The sequence below is a fragment of the Peromyscus californicus genome, unplaced genomic scaffold (genome assembly GCF_007827085.1).
Source record: "Peromyscus californicus insignis strain IS unplaced genomic scaffold, ASM782708v3 Scaffold_3__1_contigs__length_106647218, whole genome shotgun sequence".
NCBI lineage: Eukaryota > Metazoa > Chordata > Mammalia > Rodentia > Cricetidae > Peromyscus > Peromyscus californicus.
Genome location: NW_026294551.1, coordinates 67,003,161 through 67,029,333, shown reverse-complemented (window position 1 = coordinate 67,029,333; position 26,173 = coordinate 67,003,161). Strand labels below are relative to the sequence as shown.

General features: G+C 43.6%; 1 long non-coding RNA gene across 1 annotated transcript in view; it reads right to left on the bottom strand.

Moving 5' to 3' along the window:
- Positions 1-1,222: 1,222 nt before the first annotated feature.
- The window catches only part of LOC128123295 (uncharacterized), a 145,893-nt gene continuing 120,942 nt past the window's right edge, over positions 1,223-26,173 (bottom strand). The window contains exons 2-3 of the long non-coding RNA XR_008222633.1: positions 4,788-4,907; positions 1,223-2,652 (exon numbers count right to left, since the gene is read on the bottom strand). This is a non-coding gene — a long non-coding RNA (uncharacterized LOC128123295). The remainder of the gene's footprint in view (positions 2,653-4,787; positions 4,908-26,173) is intronic.

The window sequence follows — 26,173 nt, the reverse complement described above, 5'->3', positions numbered from 1 at the left end:
AGAAAGCAAGCCATGGAGAGTGAGTCAGTGTTTCTCTACGGCCTCTGCTGTCTGCAGGTTTCTACCTTGAGTTCCTGCCTTGACTGCCCTCAGTGGTGGACTGTAAAGGGTGATACGAAATAAACCATTTCTTCTTCCACTTAGTTTTTGTCAGTCTTTCATCATAGCAACAGGAACCAAACTAGAACATCAGGGAATAGGTCAGGAGGAGAGGTCAGATGCTCACCTTGTGTCTACAGTCAGGAAGCATAGAGATCGGCACCGGTATTCAGTTTGCTTCCTCTTTCTCCCTTTTCTCGTTATTCAGCTCAGGACCTGCCTGTGGGATGGTGACATCCACATACAGGGTGACTCTTCCTCCTTCATTTCTACCTCTCTGGAAAACCTTTAACAGATCTGTCTAGAGGTGTGAGTCATAGGAGATTCACATCCAGCCAGCTTGACAATGCAGATGAACCAAAGCTCTAGCTTTAAATATTTGTCTTCCAGAATTGATGGGCTAATAATGTACACACCTACCAACAGTGAGCAAGGCTTCCTTTCCCTCCAGAACTTAGGCAGCACTAGTGTCTATTGATGTTTACTTGTTCACCATCCTTACTGGGATGAGGTAGTATATCGCCTTGTGGTTTTGCTTAACATTTCCTTAGTGACAAGCTGTGATGCAACATTCTTTTCTTTCTTCATGTATCTGTTGGTCACTCATACATGTTGTCTTTGGAAAAACATCTCATCAGATATTGGGTTATTGTAGAATTTTGTTATTGAGTTTGTTGAGTTCTTTATATAGTTTGAATAGCAGCCTCTTTTCAGGTTTATAGTTCACAGAAGTTTTCTCTCGTTCTGTAAACTGTCTCTTCACTAGGTTAATTGTTTCCTATGCTGTGTGGAAGCTTTTTTAGTTTGACACAATACCATTTGTCTAATTTGCTTTTGTTTCTTTTTGTGCTTTTTTTGGGTTTCTTCTAGTTCACTTTTTGTTTGGTGTGATAAACACTATGCCTAAGAGCAACATTGGGGTGGGAAGGCTTTGTTTCAGCCTATGCACCAGGATATATATATATATATATATATATATATATATAGTTTGTCACTAAGAGAAGAGAGAAGTTAGGGCAGGAACTCAAGCCAGGCACTAAGAGAAGAAACCATGGAGAAAGGCTGCTTACTGCTCTCTCACTTGCTCAGGTAGTAGCTTCTTTATACATCTCTGGTCCCCCTGTCAAGGGATGGTGCCACCCACAGTGGGCTGGGCCCTCTAGTCAATCAGCCATCCAGACAAGGTCCCACATACACACCCACAGGCCAATTGTCCCTAGGACCTTCTTCAGTTGAGGTTCCCTCAGTTGACTCTGGGCTGTGTGAAGTTGACAGCTGAAGCCAACTCAGACAGGGTCTTTTCTAAAAACTCCGTTACTGCTCCAGTTCCTGTTTGCTCATAGATTTGGTGCTTAATCCAGTTTGAATTGATTTTGTAAGTGTCGAGAGACAAGAACATAGTTTTCATTCTTCTACACATGGACATTCATTTTCCCTATCCCTGGTCTTTCTCCAGTGCTTGAGCTTACCAAGTCTGTCAGGTGATAGCAGGTTGCACATGTCTGGGTTTTCTAGCTTCTTTGCTCTTCCCCATTGGCCCATGAATCTTTCCTGGTAATTCCACGCTATAGTCTTGACTGCTACAATTTTATATTCTAAAACCTGGCAGTCAAATGTATCCTGCTTTGGCTTTTGTGCTCACAATTTAGCATATTATATAGTTATGTATGGCTTTCAGAACTTTTTTCTCTAGTTCCATGAATCAATCATTGTGACAGGGATTGTAGATGTAATTCTAAACAGTCTTATTAAATAAGAAACACAGAGCCAAATAAAGAGTTAAAAGCCCAGAGATCGAGCAGTAGCCAAGAGCTAAGACCACCTTATCTTTCCACTCGCTGCTGTCCTTCCCCTGAGAGAGAGACCTTCTTCCTGTGTCCTGTCTTTTTATTGCCTTTCTGTTCTGCCTTCTCATTGGCTGTAAACCCAACCACATGACTTCCTCATCACTGCCTTTCTAGACCTGCAGGTCTCTATGGTTTGTACTGAGATTAAAGGTTTGGGTCACCGCTTGGCTGTGTCCTTTAACACACAGAGATTCTGCCTGCCATGTGATCCGATTAAGGGTGTGTGCCACCACCACTGGACTTCTGCTAAATGGCTTGCTCTTAGCTCTGATCTCCAGGCAACTTTATTAACATACAAATAAAATCACATTTCAGCACTAATAAAATATCACCATAAGGGATCATTGAATCTGTGGATGGAAAACTATCCCTCTGTTCTTGGAGATATCTTAATGTTAAATTTTGTGAAGCAGGGTCTTGCTATGGAATGCTCTCCTCTTACCTCAGTTCAGTCAGTACAGGGATACAGGCACATGCCTCCAAGTTCAGCTTCATTTCCATTTTTGATACCTCATGCCAACTGCCTTGGTCTCAGCCCATGGGTCTTGGGAATGTCCTCTTCAGTGAAGTACCCAATAAGCGCTTTTGTTTCTTTTCTTTTTAGGATATAGGCTGTTTATGATCCATTTGTGGGACTTTTTAAAATATATTTTGAGACAAATTTCTTCAGCAGATCCTTGGGTTACAGATATCTTCTCTTCTAGAGCTGGAGATATATCTCAATTAATGTCATCTTTTGGTAAATTAATTTTTAAGATTGAAATATGTGATTATATTCTTATCATTAATTTCTCAATAAAATTAAAAAGAAACAAAGCATGAATTTTATGTGAATTTGTTTCAAATATATTGATGCTTATTATGTATTTTAAACATAAGTTATTAGAGTGAAAACTTAACATATTTTATTCAGTAAATATATAAGAACTTGATAAGGGCATTGCAAAGAAATTAAATTATATTAGGTAGTCATTCTGATGAACACAAGCATAATGTTCTAAAAATATCTAGTGAATTATGGAATATGTAAAACTGATAATATAATCATGATCATTTTTCCATGAAGGGATGTTACCTTAAAATTATTATTACACTTCATTTGTTTGTTTAAAAAGGTTAAACTTCGCCGGGCGGTGGTGGCGCATGCCTTTAATCCCAGCACTCGGGAGGCAGAGCCAGGCGGATCTCTGTGAGTTCGAGGCCAGCCTGGACTACCAAGTGAGTTCCAGGAAAGGCGCAAAGCTACACAGAGAAACCCTGTCTCGAAAAACCAAAAAAAAAAAAAAAAAAAAAAAAAAAAAAGGTTAAACTTCAATACAAAAAATGTTTCAGATGAAAAGAATTCACACAGTGAAATTAACCAGGCCAAAAGGTACAACCTTCCCCTCTTTTATTAAGCATAGATTCTTTTCTCAAACAATATAATAGTTTCCCCTCTCTCTACTCCTCCCATCCCCATCTCCTTTCCCATCTGGATCCACTTCCTTTCTGTCTCTCATTAGAAAAGAACAGGCAACTGTGAGATAAAAGCAAAACATAACAAAATAAAATATAATATGATAAAACAAAACTATCATATTAAAGTTGGAAAAGCCAAGCCAGCAGAAAAATAAAAAAGCCTGTAGAGAAGAATAAGAATCAGAGACCCTCATTGACATATTCAGGAGTCCCATAAAGTACTAAACTGGAAAGCTGTAGTGTACATGCAGAGGACCTGGTGCAGACCTGTGCAGGCCCTGTGAGCTTATATGAGCTTGTTTTAAAGGATCTTGTTCTCCCAGTCTCCTCTGTCCCCTCTATCTCCCCCACTCCTCTGCCCCTTCTTCCATGGGGTTCCCTGTGCTCTGAGGGGAAGAATCTGATGGAAACATCTTGTTTAGAGCTGTGTTTTCCAAGGCCTCTGTCTCTCTGTCTCTGTTTGTCTGTCTCTCTCTGCATAATGTCTGGCTGCGGGTCTCTGAATCTGTTCCCTTCTGCTGTAGGAGGAAGCCTCTTTGATAATGATTGAATAAGTCACTGATCTGTAAGTATAGCAGAATATCATTAGGAGTCATTTTATTGTTACTTTTTTTTAAGACTAGTAGTACTTGGTTTTCACACTAGGAGTCTGGGCTATCTAATCTCCGGTTCTTAGTTACTCAAGCAGTGTCACCTATGGGTTCCATCTTTGGGAGTGGGCTTTAAGTCAAATAAGATATTGGTTGGTTACTCCTACAAGGTTTGTGCCACTATTGTCCTAGCATATTTTGTAGGTAGGGCAGATTGTAGAGACTGTACAATTTAATGAACTCCTAAACAGAATAGGTATTTGGGACCTATTGTGTTTGTAGGCTTGTGCATGTGCATATTTTTCGTGCGTATGTGTGTGTGTGTGTGTGTGTGTGTGTGTGTGTGTGTGTGTGTGAATTGTGTTTGTAGGCTTGTGCATGTACATATTTTTCATGTGTGTATGTGTGTGTGTGTGCATTTGTGTGTGTGTGTGTCAAAGGACAACTTGCAGGAGTTGGTTTTTTCCTAGGAGGTGGGTCTCAGCCATCACACTCAAGTTGTTAGCCTAGGTGACAAGTGTCTTTACCCAGGAGTCCATCTTCTCAGTCCTGCAAGTTACATTTAAAAGTCAATGTATTTCCCTCCATTAGTAGAAAGAAAGAAAAAAAAAACATAGAAAATCATCTGCACATGTGCAAAATACAATGATAAAGTCATACTCTGGTTTCTCTCCAGATCGTATAAATCTTTCACATTAATAAAGTCAGATATCCATTAGATAAGACTTATTTTCAAATTATAAGTGAATTTCCTCAATGCGATCTAAAATATCTACAAAAAAATCAAACCAACCTTTATCAAATATGGTACTTTATGGGCCCATCTGACAGCCTTTTCTATACCCGAGACTGGATCTCCACAGATGTCCTCTGATGTTGTCTTCTCCACATTAGCTGCTGAAGTTTTCAGCCACTTTATGAGAAAAGAGAAGACATAAATAGCAGGTATAAGATGTAACCACTGGCAAAGAAGAGATGAAAGGGGTAGATTTTCAGTTAACTCCCTTATATGTAATCTGTAAGAAACTTTACACACACAAATTCAAAAGAAATTTTAGAGAAGGGTTAAAGCAGAGATTCAACAGGCTGTTGGGGAAAAATCGAGAGAGTCATATTTTGAACAGATGTCCACACAGTAAAATACCTCAACAAACACCATGAAAGAGAGAGATTCAGCAAGCGGTTGGGACACGGGAGGAGGAGAGGACTGAAGAGGGTGAGCGCTGACTTCGTCTTCCCTCGACTGTCGTTGTTGGAGTCCAGGCAATAGAGAACAGGCGGAGGTAACCTGAACTTAGGGGAAGCAGAAAACCAGGTGTTCCTCCAGCCCTGGAACCTAACGTTCCTGGTGTAATAGCTAGCACTGGGTGTGTCTGCCTGACACCAGGCTGAGTCCTGCAGTCATAGGTTCTGGGTCAGCTTCAGGGTGCTGCCTGTTCTGCACCTGGGCCTGTTCATTGCATCATTCTCCAGCAGACTTCAGATATAGGTGTGCTTCCAACTGGGGAGAGAAAAACAAAAAAAAAACAAAAACAAAAACAAACAAACGAACAAAAAAAAAAACCCCAAAACCCCCTCCTATCCTGATTTTAAAACTTGGCATGCAGGTTGATGTCACACTGAAACCTAAACCTGAGAAAGACCCATGATCCTGCATTTTCTCTCTTATATTTAGAAGTTTAAAAAAAAGTCAGTGGAGCAGAGAGATGGCTCAGAAGTTAAGAGCATTTGCTGCTATTACAGAGGACCAAAGTTTGGTTCCCAGCACTCATACTGGGTGGATCACAGACATCTGTAACTCTAGCTTCAGGGGGTCCAATGCCCTCTCCACAGGTACCTATACACACAGATGTATATACCTACCCATGGACATAAATAGCAATAAATCTGTTGACCTGAAAGTAGAATAATGGTTACTAGGAATTGGGAAGGGTGCTGTGGAAGTGAGCAGTGAGGCTCTAAGTGTGGGTGAATGTGTGATCAGTGTTGATAAAAGGACCATTTGCTGAAGATATGGCTGTTATCAACATATATGCACCTGATGTGGAGCCAAACAAATACACATAGCAAATAGTATCAGGCCTAAAGGAAAAGGAGAATTTCACCATCCTGTTTCCCTTGATGGACAAATGATCTAGATGAGATATTGTTGTCTGTTTCCTTTGGATTTAAACACTGCTTCCTGGGGTAGAATAGAATAGACTCATACAACTGAAGAAGCTTACAAAGGCCACAGGATTCTGGGGACTGCTCTCGGAAATCATGTGAGCCCAAAGCAATTGCTGGGGAGAGGAGACTCTTTAGCAGAACTCTCTGAAAGTTGGGCAAGGGAGTTCCATTGACACAGCCTTTCTGGAATCTTCCATAGGCAAGGTATGAATGAGCCTTTTGGTAGTTTATTCTGTTGTCTTAATATAAGTAACGATTCACTAATGATTCTGTCACCCCAATAAGATCTGTGGTAATCCTGATATGGCTACTTTTTCTTACTGTGGTGTGGGCTGATGTATTTGCCTGTGATAGTGGCTATTGTGTGTCCTCTGCTGTTAATGATAAGATGTGCAAACAAAACTGAGTCCTCTGAGAGAGGAGCATCTTTGGTGGGAATCCCAGAGTGGTCATCCCTTCTAATGAGGTGGCATCTCCCTTTGATGGATGGGGTCTGCCAAGTGAGTATGATGATGCCCCCAAACAGCTGATATACTAGAGAATATAGATACTGCAGTACTTGACAATAGTGGGGAGGGGCAGTAAAGTAAGATGGCTGTGACAACAGTTGTGTGGCCTTGACTGTGGGGGATGTGCTGAGGCTCAGCTGTCTGTTCAGAGAACTTGCCTACTTAAGGGAGTCATTACAATAGGAAAAAACAAAACAAAAACACATGGGCGCCATCATCTGCGTGCCTGCTGATCTGGCAGGAATCGTGGAACAAAGGGAGAGTAAGACTGTGGTGTTAGCATTCTGATTCTTACAGCTGGCAGGATGGAAAAGAAACAGTACAAATGAGATCTGTGCTCAATAACCCTTCCTGGCATCAGCAAGCTTGGAACCTACCAGAAGAATGAGATAGTGAGAAGGGAGAGAGTTAGGCAGAAGTCAGGGAATCTACTCCTTGGACAAAACTTTTAATACAGAGGAAGGGGAAATCCATGATTTGGCATGCAGGTGGGGCCTTCATAGTGGCCCATGCAGGCAGCTATGCTGTTCAGAGGATATTGCTTCCAAACTGTTGGAAAAGCTTTTTTTTTTTTTTTTTTTTTTTTTTTTAATAATGAAAGGTCCTCTCCCAGCCTGGCTCATGAAGCTGTAGGGAAGGGGATGACGGAATTAGTCTGAATGCTATGGAAGTTGAGAAACTGAGTCAAACAACTCCTTGAGACAAGGCTGATGAGACAATATGAGGGAAATCAAGACCTGACAGACTGGCTCATTTGAGTCTTTAGCTACATGTGGGTGCCACCAGCTGAAGTCTCCATGAATACCAGGGACTGAAAAACAGCAGAGCAAGGACACTTGCTGAGTCGCTAAGGGGTCTGGGAATAAAACAGGCAATTTGATGATCCGTTCATCAAGGCTGATAGGCTGGTCCACTGCAGAGTTAACAAAGTAGATAAGGGGCTGGAGAGATCATTCAATGGTTGAGAGCACTTACTGCTCTTGCAGCTGGTCAGAGGAACAGAGTTCTGTTCCCAGAACTCACATCAAGCAGTTCCCAACTGCCTCTGACTCTATCTCTAGAGACATCTGAAGCTATTGGAACACATGTACACACACACACACACACACACACACACACACACACACACACACACACACAAATCAAATTCACAAGAGTATTTTTTTTTTTTTAAGGAAAAGTTATAACTCAACAGGAACCTCAGGACTGGTGTGGGCAATTGCTGGCTTTGCTGAACCCTGTAATGGGACATGATCTTTGCAAAGTAGTAGAGGAGCTGATGGCTCAGAGTGATTGGGTTTGGAAGGTGGCAAAGCATTCAAGATAAAAAGAAACGGAAAGCAGACAAAGGCTCGTCTTGTTCACTTGGAAACAAATGTATGAAGATCTGTGTTGAGCTGGGGTTCTTAAAGGAAAAACATTGAAAGAAAGGTAAATTCTGAAAGGCTTTAAAAATTTGAAGTCTGAACAGCACTTCATCTAAGGAGTGTGAGTGACAGAAAACTGTGGGTGACAATGATCCTGCTTGTCCTGGGTGGGTAATTATCTCCCCAGAGTATACTGTGTAGACTTCCTTCCCGCAAGAAAATAGGCTGAGGGCACAGACTGTACGCTCAGCCCACAGTCCTTGCAGGAGCCATGTGTAGCTGGTAGTGATCATGATACTGATCCCAAGCTTGTCAGATCCTAGGAAGAACCAGCTTGAGAAACAGGAGCAGCAGATGCAACTGGCCTTTGCCCCCAGCATCACCACACAGCACAGGCAGACCTATTTAAGTCCATGGGGCATGGATGTCATGACTCCACAATAGAGTCCTGGGATGAAGGAATACAATATGCAGGTCATCCGTGCCGATGTACCCAGTATTGCCATTTTCATAAAACCGTTGATAGGAGAGGAGAGATCATTTGGAGCCGTATCAGATGCTAATTATTTTTAGTATCCCCTCAGCTGCTGAATCCGAAGACCAATTGCCACGTATTTGGAGTGGGCAGTGGTAGACTTTCAGAGATCCCACACACACCCTACAAAAAAATTTTATTATACATTTCTAATTCTTGAGTGTCTTACAAATTTGGGGACATATCCGAAAGAAAGGCCAACTCAGCAGAGGATGAGCTTGTACAAAGCCCTGCATGGAGGAAAAGGCACTTTAGTAGCCTCAAGACCGTTAGACATCGTGGATGTCATGTGGCTTCCTGCTTGAGTCCCTGTCTTGACTTTCCTAAAATGATGGGCTGTACCCTGGAACTGCAAGCTGAAATAATCCCCCCTCCACTGGTTGCCTTTGGACAGGGTATTTTATGACAGCAGCAGAGATGAAGGTACAGCATAGCCCTGGTACTAGGTACTGATGCTGAGTCCATGTAATAATGAGAAAGTGCACTCGGGTTGGGTCAGTTCTCTGAGGTCGGGTCATAGCACTGAGGGGATGGAACCTGTACACACTGTGCTCTATGAGAGCAGAGAGATGTCTCAGGGAGCTGTGAGTGCTGAGTGATGGCATAGCAACGGAATTAGAAAGGGAAGGGGGGCACCGGGAAAAATCGAGAGGTAAAAATCTCCAGGGCCCAGTCATTCTCTGAACATGTGGGCTGAAGAAGCGGAGCGGGTCAGAGGTGGATTGCCAGCTTTCTTGTCCTGATGTCTGGGTAAAGGGTAAAGACACTGACTGGGAGGAAGAATAGGTGACTAGGGAGTGGTTTGGAGCAGGGGCCACAGTTCAGTGTCAGGCTATAGAGGAAGGTTGTTTTTTCCATTTCCCTTCACCGATGTTGGCTTGTATTTTTTTGTTGTTTGCTTGACTTTTTAGAGACTTATTTTTACTTCATGTGTATGAGTGCTTGCATACATGTATACGTCTTTTCTCACCTTAAATGATAAGGTTTTGAGAAGTTTATACAATATATTTTGACCATATTCACCCCTCCCCCAACTCCTCCAAGCTCCACACCCCTTTCCCTGCCTTGTGCTCTCTCTCTCTCTCTCTCTCTCTTTTTTTTTCAAGCCATTAAATGCAATTCATGTAGTCCATATACTCTTAGGTGTGGGGTCATGCACTGTACTCTTAGGTGTATGGTTGACCCCCCCCCCCCGGGGGGGGGGGGCACACCCTTAAAGAACACTGACTCTCCTTTCTAGCTGTGTCAGTTGTCAGCAGCTCCTTAACTAGGGGTGGGACTTGGTGCACACCTCATCTCTCTGTACTGGGGTTTGGTTTGCTTTGGTTCGCTTTGAGCTTGTGCAGGTTTTGCACATGCTGTCACAACCATTACGAGTTCATATGTGTAACTGGCCCACAGTGTCCAGAAAACACTGTAGTCAAACAACCACTGATCCCTGAGCCCTTGGGAGGAGGTGGTGTGATATAGACGTCCCATTTAGAACTGAGCATTCCTAGGTTTCTTATTCTCTGCCCTTTGACTAATTGTGGGTTTTCGTGTTAATTTCCATCAACTGCAAAACAGAGGTGCTCTGATGAAGGTTGAGAGGTGCTCAGGTCTGTGGGTATAAGGATAAGTCATTAGGAGTCAGTTTAATACTATGCTCCCTTAGCAGAATAGTAGTAGTGGGTTCTCCCCTAGGGCCTATGACCTGTCTAGCCACAGGTTCTTGTGCCAGGTATGGGTTTCCACTTATAGAGTGGGCCTTAAATCCAACTAGAAAGTGGTTATTCCTATTCATTCCAAGTGAACATTGAAAAATGTTCTACATCCATAGCCATCAGGGAAATGCAAATTAAAACTGCTTTGAGATATTCCATCTTACCTTAGCCAGAATAGTAAATATATATATATATTTTTTTTAATTTATTTTAATTTATTTTGCAATATAATTCAGTTCTACATATCGGTCACGGATTCCCTTGTTCTCCCCCCTCCCGTCCCCCTCACCTTCCCCCCAACGCCCCCCCCCCCCATTCCCCTCTCCTCCAGGGCAAAGCCTTCCCCACAGACTGAGGTCAACCTGGTAGACTCAGTCCAGGTAGGTCTAGTCCCCTCCTCCCAGGCCGAGCCAAACAATCCTGCATAGGCCCCAGGTATTTTTAAGGCATAAAATGCTGGCATGTGTGGGGGGGGGTGCGGGAGGGGACGGACACGCATTCACTGCTGATGAAGGTGCAAACTGGTACAGCTACTATGGAAATCAGTGTGAGAGTTCCTTGAAAAGCTAGAAATAAATATACCAGTTATACCACTTGGGACTATCCGCAAAGGAGTTTATATGGGGATAACTGCTCATCTGTGTACATTGCTGCTCTATTTACAATATTGAGGAAATGGAAGAGCCCAGGTGTCCATCACCTGATCCTGGCTTGTAAAACCACAATCTAGTGATGTTCAGGAAGGACCCTCTGATCTTACTTACTTTCCTGTTAGATGCTGAGACTTGAAAAGAAAACCATCCAACCCATCATTGAGACAGCAAAGAGAAGCATCTTAGTGAAATGTAATTTGACATATACCTGTAATACCAGCATTCCAGAGGTAGAGGCAATAGGATCAGAAGTTCAAGGTCACCCTGAGCTATATAGTGAATTTAAAGCTGGCCCTGACTCATACATTTTTTTTAAGTAAATTGAGATGTATGAAGATGCTAGAAATCTCAACTTGGGGTTTGTCTTAAGACCCTTGTTCCCACCACCTCAAATTCACCAGAAACATGCTAGTATTTGGATGGAGCTCTCATATTCTTCTTGTTTTCTTCTCCACTTCTAAATCTGGTGATGAGAAAAGGGTGGCTAACTAAGGTAGGTAGAACCGAGTAGCAGCCCTCTGAATTCAGTACTCTTGCAAGATGCTCACAGGGAAGGGCTATAAAGTTAATGATTTCTCAATGTCTGTGTCAAGCACTGGACTGTGAGGAGTTGAGACATAAGTTGGCAGGCCAAAGGAGATCAATGAATGCCACGTGTGAGGAGAGACACTAGGTAGTCTGACACGGTTTATGGGTCACTATGGGAATATTCTCCTGGCTGTGGGAAGCCTGAGAGGTTCCAGGCCAGTGTACAGAGAGTGTACTTTTAGATTGATTATTCAAATGAACTCTCATTTAGTAAAACTTGTAGGTGATATAGTAACAGCTGGTGGTCGTCTTTTGTCTCCTGTCCCATGGGACTTTTTTGGGTTTATATAAGCATACATCACTGTGGCATTTAGGAAAGCAAAACAGTGGTACATATGTCTTAAAGTGAATTACTCTAATCCAGTAGTTGTGTTAGAATGTCACAAGCACTATTCCCACCATGCTAGTGAATCAAACTGGGTTTAAAGTGTGTCTTGTGACTGAGTCCAGAATCCTAAATATGGCTGTGGTTAGCCATGTCTTACCAAAGAAAGACAGAGCCTAGGCATTAAGAGACTAACTGGGGCCATGTTTATGGGGATGAGATATGAGGATGAGGTGATACACTTAGGCTGATATAATAAAGATGGATTAGGTGGGGCAGGCTGCAGATGGCTCAATGGGTAATGGAGCTTGTCAAGGTTGACAGCCTGAGTTCAATCCCCAGGGCCCACATGGTACAAAGGAAGAACTGCCTTCTTCAAGTTGTCCTCTTGTATCTATATGTGCACACACAAACACACACACACACACACACACACACACACACACACACACACACACAATTGTTTAAAGTAGATCAGCTATAGAAGTATCCATGCTGGAATGATTTGTCTTGTGCTGAACCAGTGGCCCTTAAAAAACAACATCTTGAGCTTTCCCAGAGGCTCATGGACTGCTGTTCAGCTGAACCAGAGTCCTGGAAGACCCCTTTCAGGCCCATCATTAGCTCTAGCTACATGCATATCTTTCCCCAAAGAAGGTAGAATTTGAAATGAAATCGTTTCTGTGGGAGTCCATTGTTCTAATTGCTTTGGACTAGGCAATGCTTCTCACCAAAATAGGGTCTGCAAAAATCCTTTTGGTACTTGGGGCTGTCTTTTCTCTGTCATTCTATTTCTTTAAAATTTACTCTCATGTAACTTTGTGATAAAATCCAGGAAGCATCATTACATTAGTATTTTTTTTATTATGCTAGCTGTCACAATGATATAATGGTTATGTAGGAGAATATATCTTTACATAAGTGTTCTAGAAACTGAGGCATGAAAAGTTACAATGACTATGACTTCCAGTGTTCCAGGCTTGCAAAAGTTTATTTTTAATGTGAAATAGATCTGTGATTGCTTCACAGCTTGCCAAGTAAAACTATCACTTCCATGGAGATCATCTTGTTGACTCTTGGCTTTTCCAAATGCATTTAGGATTAAATATAAAACTCTTAAAATACCCACAAGGCCCTGCATGATCTGGCCCCAGCCCAGATCTTTAGTCTCCTGTGTCTTCTTGGGTCAGGCAACTTCAGGCTTTTCAGATCTACAACACATTCGACCTTCATCTCCTCAGTATCTGTGCCCACAACATGACATGCAGTTTTAGCTATCACCCCTCTTTCCCATCCATCCTCTCTGTGACTAGTCTTTGCATGCACTGCCAATCAGCTTTTGCTTGGTTGTGTCACGGTGAAAAAAACAATCCCAACTGCAATGGTTGGCTGTAGTAATGGTCAGTTTCTCAACCTTGAGTTGAGTCTCACAGAAGCCTTGTAAAGATCCCGAGGAATGGGTTCCCTCCTCTCCCTTTCCCCTCCATCTTTGAGACAAGCTAATGACATCCCAACATCTTATCTCTCCTAGGCTTTCCAAACCCACTTATATTTTAACCTAAGCCCCTTTAGCACACCAGTGCTGTGACCCAATCCTAGTGTTGAGCTTGGGCCCCTCTCTGATCCACTCCTCCTCAGCATCCTCCAACTGTGGTTGTCTCCCTCTCATTCCCTGAAAGAAACCCACTCTGTGAGTAACAAAGCATTCTCTCTTTCCTAAGAGGCTCCAGCCCCATCCTGTAGCTGCCTAGTTCCCACTCTATAGGTCTCATCCAGAACATTCTTTCACAGAGAAGCCTTTCCCAGAAAAAGTAATGAAGAGCTTCACTGCTCTTAGGAACTAATTATTTTCTGTCATAGGAAGAACTAGTGCATTTAGTGTTAACCACACAGCCCTGGAGCCAGACTGCCTGAGTCTGAATCCCAGCTCCAGGTCTCATTGAGTAGGTGCCTTGAGGGAGCTTTCTGAATGATTTTCCTTATAGTTAAATGAGTCAAGGGACTGTAGCTTCCTTGTGAAGCTGCTCAAAGGAAGATAGCAATGATGCAAAGGGACTAAGGAGTCCTTGCATATATTCAGTTCTTAGTAAGTAACAAGCCCTTAGCATAACCCCTTGAACACTGACTGTTGTTACAGACTTACGTGCATTTCTCAAAGACTTGCCTTTGTTAAAGGTGTTAAAGGTTTTTTGGTGTGTGTGTGTGTGTGTGTGTGTGTGTGTGTGTGTGTGTGTGTGTGTGTGTGTAAAACAGCTCTACAGAGATCACAGGACAACCTTTGATGTGTGTTTTCTCTCAAGAGCTCCCCATAATGTTTTCCCAGACAAGGTCCCTCATTGGCCTTGAACTTAGCAAGTAAGCTAGGTTGTCTGGCCAGTGAGCCCACTTGCCTTCGCCTCCTCTGCACTGGGATTATGAGTGTGTTCTACCTCATTTTGCTTAACGTGGGGGTCCCAGGGGAATAAACTAAGACCCTCATGCTTACAACTCTAGCACTTTGCCAAACAAGCCCCTGGGTCTTGTCTTAGATATCTTAATGAATCACTCTTCTGATATTGACAGCAGCCATGCAGGCTGTTTAACTGTTTCATTGGAAGGGTTCAGTGTATTTCAAACTACCTCTCAATTCATGGAGATTTCCTACAGGCCTCCAGGCTCTGTGATTTTGTGAATTCCACCCCTTCTCCATTTAACTCGTTTCCAAGTGTTCTTACCTGGAGGGGTGGCTTCCTAGCAATTCAAAAACACTATTTCTAGTATGCCACAACATTTTATCACAGTGTGCTGTACTGAACTCAGTGATGAGTGTGTGCAAGTGCTGGGTATGTGGTTTGGAGGTGTTGTACAGTACCATCCACCCCTCAGAGCAAACCCAGCAGCCATCTTCACTAGATCAGCTGGGTCTGCTTGCAAGAACCATTAGAGCAGGCCTGTGTACTATTGGCATTTCCTTGGAGAATTTAGGAGTAGGGAGGGTCTTTGAATCTTCACCTGCTGATCCAGCCACTCCTTCCAGTCCCTTGTATGCAGTGTTGTCCAAACTGCACATGGCCTTGGTGTCTTGGGTAGGTACTAGAATATATAGGTTGGGAAAGATGAAAGGGGTTTTTATCTAAGCAGCCATGGGGGAGCCATCATCGATGCTGGGTGCAAACCTTCCAGTATGGTTGCTGTAGGGTCAGCTGTGCTCCTACCCATAACTCTTCACCCATGCTCTGTAACTAAGCTGTGAACTGTTGTGGAATCAAACTTTGGTTTTTCATTGGGAGTTTATGAAGAGGAAGTAGATATTGTTTATGCCCCCATGGAGCATCAGTTCTGGCAACTAGAGGTGATGTTGGCATGAAAATCAGGCATGAAAGCCAGGACACCAACTGTGGTGGTTTGAGTAAGAATGACCCCCATAAGTTCATATATTTAAGTGTTTAGGGAGAGGCACTATTTGAAAGGATTAGGAGGTGTGGCCTTGTTGGAGGAAGTGTGTCACTGGGGATGGGCTTGAGGTTTCAAAAACCCAAGCCAGGCTCAGTGGCTCTTTCTTCCTGCTGCCTGTGGATCCAGATATAGAATTCTCAGCCATCATGTCTGCCTGTGTACCACCATGCTTCCCACCATGCTGATAATGGACCAAACCTTGGAAACTGTGAGCCAGCCCCAATTAAATGCTTTCCTTCATAAGAGTTGCCGTGATCATGGTGTCTCTTCACAGCAATAGAACACTAAGACTCGAACACTGCCTGAGGCCTTGTGCTCATCTGATGAAGTTTCTGGCTTTCTTTATCTTGTCAGGTGCTCATCCTTCTGAAGCATTCCCAGAAATCATTCAGTCCATCACTGCTCGCAGGTTGCCTGGGATGTGCAAGGCTCTCTTCTGGGTGTATGAAATGAAACACAGGCATTCCACACTCATGGAGAGGACAGTCACAAAGTCTTCCAGCTTAGACAGCAGAGGAGTGATTTATAGTCTCAAAACTGAGTCTTGGTCTTTTAAAGTTAGTGGTTCTGATGTCAAAAATCTCAAGAGCTTGTGTGCAGACTTCAGCTCTTTACTCAGTTATTGTGAGTGCTAGGATGACTGTTGCTGTAGCCAGTGAAAGGAAACAGGAAATGAGAAAGGAAGGCAAACTAGCAAACTCCAGTTAGTGAAAGATGAAGATGTGCAAAGCTGAGGAGCAGCCAGGAGAGGATCCTAATGTGTGTGTGAGGATGTGGAGGTGTGAGTGGCCAAGGTTGGCCAGGTGCTTGATGGCATAGTCAGAGTCACAGGCTATAAAATCATATAACTGTAAAGAACTTTTGTTTTATTTTGTTTAGAGGCATGGTCTCATGCAGCCTATACTGGTCTTGAATGCTCTACATAGTCGAGGATGACCTGGAATTCCTGAATATCCTGCCTCCACTTCCTAAGAGCTGGGACTACAGATGTTCATTGCCATACACAGTTTACTGTAATTATGGGGATCAAACCTAGGGCTTTGTACATGTAAGGCAAGCATGCTACTAACTAAGCTACATTCTCAGCCCACATGTGATGGTTCATTTTAGTTGTCAGTTTGACACAACCCAAAATCACCTGGGAAGAGAGTCTCAATGAATGATTGCCTACATTGGCTGAGCCTGTAGCCATGTCTTAATTTAAATGGAAAGACCTAGTTCACTCTGGGTGCGCCACTCCCTAGGCAGGGGTCCTAAACTATGTAAGTGGAGAAACTGAGCTGATCACAAGCAAGCAAGCATGCACACATTCATTTTTCTCTGTTCTTGACTGCAAATGTGCCGTGACCAGCTGTTTGAAGTTTCTGCCTTGACTTCCCTAAAATGACGGACTGTAACCTGGTCTTATAAGCCAAAACAAACCCTTTCTCCTTCAAGTTGCTTTTTACCAGAATTTTTTTTTATCAAAACAACAGAAATGAAGACAGAACACCACAAAAGCAACTTTTTGTCAGATTTTGCGTCCATGCTTAGCCTTCACAAATCTGGATGTTTGCTCATGTTGGAGATGAATAGCACATTGGGTCTGAGAAGGATCTTGGAGGATCTGCTCTGTTACTTTTGTGCGTGACTTCAGTATTACATCCACTATTTCTTTTCCTAACACAGTCCCTCTTGCCTCATTGGACTCCATTTCCTCTCATTTTGTCCAACAATTAGATAGTGCACCCAGTCGATACATTGTTCCTCAAATGATTCTCTCCTGCTTATTGCAAACTTTCTAGGGTCAGAATGGAGTTCATGGCACAACAGCACTAGCTAAGTCAGAGAGGCTGCCTCAGACAAAAGAGCCCTGGCTAGCTCACTGAGTCTTTTGGCTCTTTTGTCGACATGGGCACACACACAGGTTGCCAGTTAAAGCCCCCATAATAACAGCCAACTGCTCACAAGCATCTGGGCTCTTAATGAAACTCTGTCTCTTCCTTCCCTAGAGGGAGGGAAGAATTGTTGGTTTTCCCTTTCAATTATTTTTCCAGTCTATTAAATTGTCACAGCCCCTGTGTCTCTGTAAGAGGTGGGTGTCATCATAGCTCATCTCCCGGAGCCTGGGAACAGTGGTGCCACAGGGAGATGCTTTGTGAGCCTGTTTTCCCGTCACCAAAAAGAAGCAGCTACAGATGGAGACATTCACATGCAGTGGGTGTCCAGGAGAGATTGATGGGACACTCAACAAGAGGAAAGAGGATGTTTATGCTATTGGGTTATATTAAATATGCAATTTTAATCCACTAAGCTGTTTATCTTTTCATGCAGCTTGGTCCCCGAGATAATTACCTTCGCGAGCAGTTCGTGTCATGTACGAGGCCATGCATGTGCAAGGATACGCAAATAAGGTGTGTGGCTGGAAAACATAAGAGAGGACAGAGGAGTAACCCAAATTTTAGAAGCATGCATAGTGGGCAGTGAAGGCAGGAAGCAGATGGACTTTTCTTCTGCATTATTAGGGAGAATGTAAAGGGCTGTTTTGCTTAGAGCAATCAACGGTGATTAAGCCTTTATTGTGTGTCAGGTGCTGTATGAATTACTATTCGCTGTGATCAAATACCTGAAAACAGTGACCTGGGGGACAGAGGCTTTATTTTCATTCTCTGAGTATGTAATGGTTCGCATAGACTGTCAGCTTCACAGGATTGAGAACTGCCTGAGAGACAAGCCTCGAGGTATGCTTGTTTCTAGGTTGGGTTCACTGAGGTGGGAAAACTCGCCCTGAGTGTGGGCAGCATCATTTCCTGGACTGAAGAGGAAGAAAATGGAACACCCTCACTGTTTTTTGCTTCCTGACTCTGAAGGATGTAATGTGACGAGGTACCTTATGCTACTGTTGCCTTGACTTCCCACTGCCATGGGGTGAACACTGCCAACCTAACAGGGTTGAGGATCACCTAGGAAACATACCTCTTAGGCCAGTCTGCGAGGGAGTTTCCGTGTGGGGTTAATCGAGGTGGGAAGACCCACCCTAAATATGGGCTGCACCGTTCCATGGACTGGAGTCCTTAGATGGATTAAAAATGAGAAAGGGAACCAAGTGTCAGAACTCCTCTCTCTGCTTCCTGACTGTGGTTGTGATGTGATCAGCCGCCTCAGGCTCCTGCTTCCATGACCTCCTATCAGTTCACCTATCAGGCTGACCTAGAGTCTTCTCCTCTTTCTGTCAGTTCTGCCTGTGTCTAAGTATTTATATTTTAGCAGATGGCAACCCCACCCCTCTAGCTGCCTGAGGTACACCATAAAACCATCTTGTGTGTGTGTGTTTGCATGTGTCCACGTCTTGGCAGGTGTGCGTGCATCTTTCTTCATATATGTGTGTGCAAAGGTATACATATATGTGCATATATACATATGTGTATACTTATAAATATATAAGTATACACATATGTATATGTGCATTGTATACTGGCATGCATGTGTTTGTGTATACATCTTTACACATGTGCGAGAGTGAGTGCATGTATAGATGTGTGCATATCGTTGCACATGTGTGGGGATGTGTGTATGTATACATCTTTGTCGTCATCAGTCAACTTCAGGTGTCTCCCTCTGTCATTCTCTGCACTGTCTGAGACAGAGCCTCTCACCTCACCTGGAGCTCACCCTCACTGATCTGTCTAGACTCGCTGGCCATCAGGCTTCAGGGATCCACCTGTCTCTGCCTTACTGTCATGTACTATTCTGATGCCGGGCAGGCTTACCTTGCTTGGCTTGTTGCAGTTGTCTGTCTTCTTCTCTTGCCGCCTCCTCCATCCTGGTCTTGGTACCCAGCCAGAGTTACACACCAGGTTTGCCCAACAGCTGATATCACCGTCTCAGCTTAAAACTTTTCTGACTGCCCAGTCCACTCAGAAGGTGCAAAGTCCTTATGAAGGTCTGTAGGATCATAACTAATATCACATGCTCCTCTAGATCTTTGACCTTATTTCTCCATGGCTCTGGCTTCAACGCAGAGGCTTCCTTGCTGGGCCCCTTAGCTGTTGTCCCAGGTTGGGACACGCTTTCTCTTCCAGGTGTTTCCACTTTCTCCTTCAGACATTTCCTCATGTGGCTCCTCTGTTGTGCTTTATTTAAAGGTGGGCCACCCCCAACATTCCTAGCAGCTGCTCTTTCCATGGGCTATCTTCCTTGTTCCATTTATTGGCCTTTAACCGACTTCACAATTTAATTGTGTGTCGTGTTTCAGATGTGTGCTGCTAATGGAGTTACAAATGCCTTGAAAGCAATTTTGTCTGTTTTCTTCATCTCTGTGTTGTGGAGCAACAAGCAGCTGAATGAATGAATGAATGAATAAATAAATAAATAAATAAATAAATAAATCTCAATAGTCGTCATCTAGAGCAGTGGCTTTCTTTCTTTGCTTTTCCTTTTTAAAAATTTATTGTTTTATTCATTTTACATACCAACCACAGTTCCCCCTCCCTCCTCTCCTTCTACTCCCCCCCCCCATCTCCCCCAACCCACCCCCATCCACTCCTCACAGAAAAGTAAGGCCTTTCATGGAGAGTCAACAATGCCTGGCATGTTCAGTTGAGGCAGGACTAAGCCCGTCTCCCACCCCCTGGCCCATCAAGGCTGAGCAAGGCATTCCACCATATGGAATGGGCTTCAAAAAGCCAGCTCATGCACCAGGGATAGATCCTGGTTCCACTGCCAGGGGGCCCATAAACAGACCAGGCAACAAATTGTCGCCCACATGCAGAGGTCCTAGTTAGGTCCCATGCAGATTCCCCAGCTGTCAGTCTAGTGTCCATGTGCTCCCACAAGTTCAAATCATCTGTCTTTGGGGGTTTCCCTGTCATGATCTCGACCCCCCTTGGTCATATAATCCAACTTCCTTCTCTTCGACTGGACTCCCCTAGCTAGGCCTGGTGCTTGGATGTGGGTCTCTGCATCTGCTTTCATCAGTTACTGGATGAAGAGTCTATGATGATAGTTATAGGGGAAGGCCAGTTCAGGCACTCTCTCCCCTATTGCTGAGTCTTAGTTGGGGTCATCCTTGTGGATTCCTGGGAATTTCTCTAGCACCAGGTTTCTCCCTTACCCCATAATGGCTATCTCTATGGAGATAACTCTTTCATGACCAATGGTTTTCAGTCTGTGGGTCTCAACCCCTTTGAGAGTTGAAAGACCCTCTCACAGGGGTCACATATCAGATATCCTGCATATCAGATATTTACATTACAATTCGTAACAGCAGCAAAATTGCAGTTATGAAGTAACAAAAATAATTTCATGGTTGGAGTCATTACAACATGAGGGATTGAATTAAAGGGTCACAGCACTAGGAAGGTTGAGAACCACTGGCCTGGAGGGTCATGGCAGTGATGGTGAAGCCTCAGGCTTTCATTCAAGCAAGTCAGTGGCTGTCCTGTATGAGGACTAGAGCTATGGCTATTGATACCCCAACTGTAATATGCATGGTCACTTGTGGATGCAGTGCTATTCTGAGGCAAGGCTGCAATTCATCCATCATTCTAATAGCCTTTTAACTCCTGTCAGAAAGCCCACTTAATAGGAATATCTTAAATGCTTAATATTCTAAAATGTGTTTTCATCAATTATGAATATTATCCAGGCATCCAAATTTTAAAATAAAAGCCTTTAAGATTTAGGGGGGGGGGAAGAGTACATTGCTGAGAACAGATGACTTGGGTAGAGAGTGTCTGTGGAATTTACTGGCCCTTTCAATAAGTTTCCAAAACATTTATGCCTCAGTTTTCTTCTTTTTACCATTTATGAGCAGCAGCAATACAGTGTCTTGACTAGAAGAGTCAATGTGAGGTTTGATAAATGTCTACACACAGAGAACTCAGATCCAGGTCTGTCATGGAGTGAAGACTGAATAATCAAAACACCAAAATAATAACACGTACACATGGATACATGTAAATACAGAGGCTGGACATTGACTTCTGGTATTGTCTCTCAGGCACACTCCACCATATTACTTTGGCCAGGATCTCCCACTGGCCTGGAGCTTACTGAGAAGGCTAGGCTGGCTGGGCGTTGAAGCTCAGGGAGCCTCCTGTCCCTGTCTTCCCAGTACCAGGTTTACAAACACTTGTGACATGCTCTGCACTTTTTTGCACACATTCTGGGAATCGAACTCAGGTCCTCAAGCTTGCAAAGCTTGCACTTCACTGACTGAGACATCTCTCTTGTCAATATTTCTTTTTTATTTTTAACAAGACAGTTCAAAGAGACATTGTATAGCTATGAAAGCCCTTCTGTTTTGAAATAAAGCAACACTAACTGTCTAGCTAACCCTGTGTAAATGCATCCTCTATAAAGGAGATAGTGTCTACATCACAAAATACCCCCACATATAATGATTTACACTAGTAATAATTACAAACCATATATCAAAGGTCAGGTGCTATTCTAAGCATTTTGTATATATTTGAAAATTTAGAAAATGGGCTGGGGAGATGGCTCAGTGGCTAAAGGCTTGCTGCACGTGCATGGGGACCTAAGTTTAGATTCCCTGCACCCACGTAAAATGTATATGGTAGAGTACACCTATAACCTCAGCACTCAGGGAGGGGAGCAGAGACAGGAGGATCCTGAGAACATGCTGGCCAGCCTCTGTCAGCCAGCGGTGAGCTCCAGGTTCAGTGAGAGATCCAGTCACGGAAAACGTGCTGAACAACCTAGGAAGACATCCAAAAACAACCTCTGGCTTTTACAGGCACACACATGAGCACATGCATCACACACACACGCACACACACACACACACACAATTTGGAAAGAGGAAAGAGACATTAATTTGGCCAATACCAAAAATCTACTGAGTGCTGCAGCAGGATGCCCATCTGTGGACGAATGCTTTTCATGGAGATTCCTACAGTACGAAGGAACAATGACCTTGCTTCACAAAGAATATACTCGACTGAAAGCAGACAGGGCAGGTCGCAAATGAAACGGACCATCCTCAGTCATTCAGATGAGCACTCTGAACTCAAGTGCAATAATGGTCAGGGGTGGTTACCACACTGGCATTTTTTCTCTTGTAAAACGCTTTTAATAATTTCTCCCTTAGTATAGCACTGAAATTTGAAAATTATTTAATTGTTGGAGTGATTACAAGGTGAAGGCAGAAATTATACCACTCTTTCTATGACAAGCATTTTAACCAGGGGTGGAAAGTATTGGGGTTGCTGCTGGGAGGTTGAGAATCAAGCTTAATAAGATTGCATTTATGATATAAAGCCCTTTCCACGGAATAATTACAGGTGTTTAATTAATAGTCGTGTTGATTGCTGTGGAACTTATAAGGCAGATTTTATCGAAGCATTTTATCCATTTGTGAAATGTCTTTCTGATGTGGTTGTATACAGGAGAAGCTGGTCCTAACCTACAATAGCACAGGCTGGGCACTACTAGAGCACATGGCAAGGGTGAAATCACACAGTGAGGGCTACCCTCTGCTCTCTAGAAGTATGACTATTGAGGCTATAAGGTCCTGAATGTAGTGAATTAATTGACAGATGTACTAGCTATAAGGCTATTTCAGAGACAGACAGGGCTACTGACTGGGCAGTGGTGGTGAAGAACTTTAGGGTTCATACAAAACCATGTCCCAGTAATAGGAGTTGAGGCCAAAGGCCAGGATAGGTGGCTCCATTATCACAGGGAAGGTTGCATACACACAGAAGAGGTGCCTCAGCTAGCCTTAGTGTTCAGCAGCAGCAGCAGAGATGCCTGAGCTCTGGGTCTGTTCATGGCCTTGGGAAACCATCCTTTCCACCCTGTCCCCACATTGCTTGCAAGAACCCCACACCGGGACACTAGGACCACCCTTCCCTTTCTAGACACCAATACCTATGTGACCTTGAATCCCACTGTTGCTACCTCAACTTTGTCCCCAGTCCACATCATCCTGAAGCAACCTCATTGCACCCTATAGAGCTCTTGCCACAAATTCTCCATACCTCCAAGACCCTGGGAAGAGCTCATCAACTTCATCCCCCAACAGCATCCTGGGTTCCCCTGAAGACAGTAAGTCCTTGGAGCCCTCTCACAGCGTACCTCCTTCCCCAACCTTCTCTTCTCAGGAATGTCCCCCTCACACTCTTCATTATGACTTCCAGGCTCTTTGTCACTAAACACCCCATGTGAATCACTTATTATAATACACATTGCCCCTACTTAGAACAGCATAAGATGACTTCTGCCAGGCTCTCCTCCTTAGGGATTTTGATTCCTTCTCTTTCCTATTTAATTTTCTTCTGTAAATAGTAAGTCAGTATTCACCATGGGAAATTTTTCAACATGCTGTTTTTTTATTTTAAAAATCTATTACATATTTAGTATGTGTGTGTGTGTGTGTGTGTGTGTGTGTGTGTGTGTGTGTGTACTAGTTAGCTTCAGATGTCAACTTGATAGTCTAGAGTCATCTGAAGGAGTCTCAATTGAGGTATTTCCCAGCTCATATTGACAAGTGGGCATGTTAGAGGGACATTGTTTGATTATTAATTGAATAGGATGGTCCAGTCCACTGTGGGCAGTATCATCCCTAGGCAGGTGGTCCTGGGTTGTATGAGAAAGCTAGTTGAGCATTAGCTATTGAACAAGCCGAGGAGTGAGTCAGTATTGTTCCTCCATGGTTTCTGCTTCAGTTTCTGCTTGAGTTCCTGCCCTCACTGCCCTCAAAGATGGACTATAACACAGCAATGTAATAGGAAATAAACCCTTTTCTTCTCAGGTCAGAATGTTTTGTCACAGCAACAGGAAGAAAATTGAGACTGTGTGTGTGTGTGTGTGTGTGTGTGTGTGTGTGTGTGTGTGTGTGTACGCGCGTGCACACATGCATATGGGCCACTGTGTATGTGCAAGCTGGAGGACAGTTTTCAGAAGTCAACTCACTTTTTCCACTGTGTGGACCCTGGGGATTGAACTCAGGATGTCAGGCTTGGAAGCAAGTGCCTCAACCTACTGAGCCATTTTGTTAAACACAGGACCTTTTATTTCTCAAGCTTTCTTGACTCCATTTGTTTTTTCTCCTACTCATTCTATACATCTCATGGTCAGCGCGTCCACATTCCCTCTTTGCTCATATTTTCACGCACTTCATCCACAAGCCACAATCAACTTCTCCAGCTTATTCCATTCTCACACTGGGTTCCCGGCTTCTTCTGAGCCCCACATTGATCGGAAGCTTCTGCTTCGTATTTTCTATGTACCTTCCTCACTTCATCATTGCTGGAGAAAGACAGTGGAACTAAAAGACTAAATTACCAAACCAGCCGACTTAGGGTGTCCGGAAGTCCTCTCCCTATCAAAGCAACAGGGGCAGATGCAGCCAGAAGCCGCTTTCCTTTAGAAGCCGCTCTCTGGAAACTCATCAAATGGTTACAGAAACTCTGGAGAAGAGGCTTGGAGGGGATGGCTACTCTGGATTATTTCTGGAGTTGCTCTGTGACTTTAACTGTTTAGTTTTGACAACTCAGGATATGCAGAAGCATGAAAACATCTGTGTAGTGGGTAGCCATTCCAGCTTTGGTCTGGAAGTTCCAACCCCCATTGAGGCTTTGGTAACTATCATGCCTACAAGGCAGGGCCGAGGGAGGGCCCTAGGGAGGGCCCTGAAGACCTGAGATCCGGACTCGCCAATGTGCTCTCTGTTCCTGGACCCTGGATGGTGGAGGTTGACCGAGCAGAGCTCCAGAGAACACCGCTGGACTGCGATACACCTTCCCCAGACCCTGAGACCTACCTATCCCTTCATTTGTAAGTTGCACCACTAATAAACTTTCCTTTTAACTACATGGAGTGGCCTTAATAATTTCACCAATACATCTGGCCCATGTACTGGAGGAACAGTTCACAACCAAGTGTGTGTCCTTGGGGAAACCTGAACATGGGTCATTGGAGAATGCAGCATGGTCTCCTGCTCATGTTTCAAAGAGGAAGGAATAATGAAATAAAAAAAAAGTATGGGAATGCCTGACCAACAGAGGGAGGGAGTCAATAAAGGTATACACACACACTCACATTCACACCCCACCCCACACATACATACATGTATATTATACCCACAGATACGTACCACCACATATGCATGCACATACCACACACACTGTGTAACACACACACACACACACACACACACACACACACACACACACACACACTGCAAATTCTTGAAATGAAAAGTACCACTGAAATAAACCAAACTACAACAAACCAAAGAAGCACTAGAGGGCTTCATCAGAAGTTTAGAGCAGGCAGAAATAGAATCAATGCCTCCAAACTTGTTCTAATTCTTGTCCAATAGTAACGTGAGCCACAGAAGACTGAGGCAGAGGAATTATTTGAATCCAGAGGTTCAAGACCAGCCCATACAATACAGTAAGCTCTAATTTACAACCGTAGCAGCAATCTTACAAGTGAGGGTTCTACTGTACCCGCCTTTGGGAGTCCATGCTTCATCCTTTGGCTGCCAGCTTAGGAGAGTGAGTGGGAACAGGTTGAATCCTTTTTCAAAAAAGCAAAGCGTGTTGGCTTCATTATCCTTCGATTAATGGTATGATACCATAGCCCATAGCAAGTGTGCCTCTCAAAAAGTCACGCTGATATGGCAGTGACCAATTGTCTCCTCCTCCCCACGTTAATTCTATTTCACTGGAAGTTCTTGTTAAGGTATCTGTAGCTACCATAAGGAGCAGATGCCAAGCAGATGCATTATTAAGGTCTTTGATTATAATATCTTAACAAGGTCCCTGTTGCCATGGTTGTTGATACAGCATTTTACACATCACTGCTCAAAGGACATATGTTGGCAAGTGTGAATTTACGGGAAAGGGGGTGGGTACAAGATCAGATCACTGACAACTGATGCA